The sequence below is a fragment of the Oncorhynchus nerka genome, linkage group LG1 (genome assembly GCF_034236695.1).
Source record: "Oncorhynchus nerka isolate Pitt River linkage group LG1, Oner_Uvic_2.0, whole genome shotgun sequence".
Taxonomy (NCBI): domain Eukaryota; kingdom Metazoa; phylum Chordata; class Actinopteri; order Salmoniformes; family Salmonidae; genus Oncorhynchus; species Oncorhynchus nerka.
Window position 1 is genome coordinate 8,386,830 of NC_088396.1, and position 4,169 is coordinate 8,390,998.

A 4,169-nucleotide genomic window follows, 5' to 3' on the forward strand; every position below is an offset into this window, starting at 1 on the left:
TTGTAATACCAAATACATTGTAAAGGTAGATTTAAATACATCGAGTCGATCGCGACTGCTCTGAATTTTCCCAACATGGGTCAACTAGCAATTTTGACTGGTACAATTAATGATCCAGATGGCGCACGCAAATGTAGATTGATTGCAAGACGGGCGGTCAAGGAATCCTGATTCAGCATTGGAATCGGTATAAATGGCATCTGACTTGCAGCCAGACCTCTTCGAACTTGAATTCACATATAAGCGATGGTAGATAATAGATCCACGTCAGACCAATGTCAATGCGCCTAAACCCATAAGAGTCTAAGCCCTGTCTAAGCCGGGGAGGGGGATGGGTTGTACTAAGCTATATGGAATTGATTTAATAAGGTCATACCAAGAATCATTTTGCTATTTGATTTTGAATTGTAAGACCCCATGAAGTATTCCTAAAAAATATTTAACATTTTGGGGGGAAAAATAGTCCATAGAAACGCAATTAATAACAGATTCACTACATGGAACAACTAATAGTCCCCCCCTCCCCCCCAAATAAAGTTTGTTCTGAAGTGTCTGTCTATAACTGAGAGATATAAGAAAGATCAGGATTATTATTATTATTACATGTATTTAGCTCCTTTGTTCGGCACTAAAAAGTCTCCATATACTCCCATTCATTTAAAAAAACTGGTACCGGGGGACCTTCAGAGGAGTCTTGAGGCCTCTGGGCATCCTAGAGCTAAACATAGTCTCAACTTTCCACAGAGGAGTCATATTAGTGTGTAGCCCAAACTGTTAGGACTCTACAGACAGAAGTTGGCAGATCAGCTGTACAGGCTTGTGGGGTTCGTAGCTTTGTAAGCCAAACCGTTCGGACGCTATAGACGATTTTGTGAGAAGAATGATTTTTGGGATGTCTCATGGTCTGACTAGTTCTGTCACCTTTCACAGCAGATGCGGAAGTGCGACATAGGCGGATGTGGTGGATTGAGATGCATCCAATGCAAAATAAACAAATACAGTATCTCTAGCTTAAACTGACAGATTTTTGCGGGGGGGGGGGGTTTAAGATGCTAATTTGATTTCCGCGGGGGGGAAGACATCAACCTTAAGGGGTATTAATACCACATAATACCAAACATATAGTAACAGCCTACAACATGTTGATATACCAAAGTTTCATGAATAAATTAGTGGTTATTTTTGTAATGCATTTGTTATCTGGAATGACTCCTGATGGTTTCGTTCCTATCCTTGAAATTAAAAAATATTAATTTAATTTGACAATTCTGAAGCAGCCACAATACAAGCCAGCACAGCCAGCTAAGTGAAGTAAATCAATTACCTAGATTATAAATAAATGACATAGCATTATCAGCAGTGGGGAGTTTCAGCATAAAATAATGATAACTATGGTACATCGAACCTGAATCAATAGATAGATAATAACAGAGAAATGCACACTGTATTTTGCAACACTTTAGGAGATTCGTTGTGACGAGGTAATTCAAGTCAGTGTGGTGCAAGCTCTTAACTTAGTGATTTTGTAAATGATAAAATACTATCAAGACAGGACAACCTTGTGGGCAGAAAGGAAAAAATACTAATACATTTTGAGCCAACGGTGTCATATCCTTTGATGTGTGTGTGATTTGCCTCCAGGCGGTTAACAAAGGCATATATCAACATGGTAAATTAAAATTTCATCAGCTGCCTTCTTCCAGTCCCCAAACTTCAGAGGTTAGTCTTGTCTTTTCAATACACGGACAAATATACATTTTTCATGAAGTGTCTCCAATTTAAAATGTTTGGAGAAATTATGCACACATTCACTCAGCAGTCCGATGAAAGGACTACTGCTGGTCATTTGATGCGTCTGATGTTTTTGTGCCCAGAGCGAAACCTTTGAAAAACTAATTGCAGAGCAAAACGGCCATTTTGATGTCAAAATCCGTGACAGCAGGATGCTCAAATTGGTGTCGATTTTCAAATGTACCCTGCAACAGGAAATGATGTTGTTCCACGGTGTCTTTAGCTGAATGGTATGTCACTATGGAAAAATGTGCACAAAGAGCTGTGGACTGATGTAAATTAATGGAAATATATGCTGCAATTGTACATAAAGAATCATACTAGTCAAATGTCACTTTATGACAGTTTTTTTAAGTATTGAAATAAAAACGTAAAGTTATAAGTGAAAATGTGTTTATTTCATTTATAGAGCTTGTGACTTCTTTGAATACCTAATGCTAGCTGTTCAAAAGTGAAATCAGATAGTACAATGTGAAGTGTTGTTGCTTGAAAAACATCTCTCCTTTAATAAAGTCCAGATACATCAGATATCATGGCCCGCTGTGTCTCTGTAAAGTCAGAACTCAGGCGCAAACCCTTCAATCAAATCCAGTTGTATTTAACTACAAACTCACCAGTTCAAAGCCCTTGAGAATAAAGTAAACACAAAAAAATGAAATGTAGGTAAGAACATCAGGTTGAGACAATAACAGTACAGTACTTATTTAACAGATTTCATTACATGACTGTGTTAATAATATTGATAATACATGGTTGTGACTTTGAAGGTATACAGTGCCTTCAGAAAATATTCATACCTCCACTTATTCCATATTTTGTTGTGTTACAACCTGAATTCCAAATGGATTAAATAGATGTTTTTCTCACTCATCTACACACAATACCCCATAATGACAACGTGAAAGCATATTTTTAGAAATGTTTGCAAATGTATTGAAAATTAAACACAGAAATATCAAATTTACATGCAGTACCAGTAGAATAATAGTGAAGACATCGGAACTGTGAAATAAAACAAATTGGATCATGTAGTAACCCAAAAAAGTGTTAAACAAATCAACATGTATTTTATATTTGAGATTCTTCAAAGTAGCCACCCTTTGCCTTGATGACAGCTTTGCACACTTAGCAGAATGACAGATTTGACATTGTCAGCTCGGGATTCAATCCAGTAACCTTTTGGTTACTGGCCCAACGCTCTAACCACTGGGCTACCTGCAGAGTAAGCCTGTGTGAAACACAGACCTTACTTTAAGTGTTTCTAAAAATCTAATCCCTATAGGAAAAATGAATGGTGGAAAAACAATTGGAACCATCTCCCTGTTTGACCTCTTGGTTTAATGGGTATTATGAAACCTCCATTGTGGGGCTATATTGTGCGTAGATGGGTGAAAATATATATATATCTAATACATTTTAAATTGAGGCTGTAACACCACAAAATGTGGAATAAGCCATGGGTATGAATACTTAAGGCACTGAAGACTAAAAGCTATGACATCATCATACACCACTGGGCGATTTCCTGCTTACCTGCTTACAGACAACAACAACATTTATGTCTGCCAAGACTGTCACTATTGTCTGTCCCCAATGTTGGCATGACTCATGGGAAGGCATACATTGGGAAGAGCCAACCGTGGCAATCTGGACAGATATGATTTTTGTTCTTGATATCTGTAAGCGGGATGTATCCCCACTGTGTATGATGAAATTGTATCACTCTGTCTACCTTAAAACACTGCACATGAGATGATGTCTGGCACAGCAGAGAAAATATTAATAAGCAATACATATATATCACAAACCAAACTTCACTGTTTGTGAGTGTGAATTGGAAGGTATTGAGGCCTACTACAAAAAACATCTAATGGTATTCGTTATTACTACAAATCCAAAGTGATGAGTACAACTGGGCTGGTCTTTCAAATCCGAAGTTCGCACAGTTTGGTCGTGAAAGTTGAGTCAGCAGTCCAGTAACATGGAGTTCCTGAATGTGTGTACTAAATTGCCCCATTGTCAAAAAACAGCAGTCACCTCAGCAAAAAAAAAAAAACTTCCCCAGGGCTCTCTCTCTCCCCTCGTCTCCTCAAGCTCTTCTCAAGTCTAAAAGGGGATTTCACAGTACAACCATATTTCCCACTTTTAAACACTCGTGTGCAGACGCACATACACACACACGCTCAACCCCTCCTCAAAGTCAGCACAGTGATTTCACTGTACAACCAACCCATTCCACACTAAACTAGCTGCTGAATTGAATCAAGGGGTCTCAAGAAATACCTACCATAGGGCAACGTGAATTCAAAATTGTTATGCAGGTGAGTGAGGACCCAAAAGCGCTGATCCCACGTAGCATCTGATGAAGAGGCAGATTA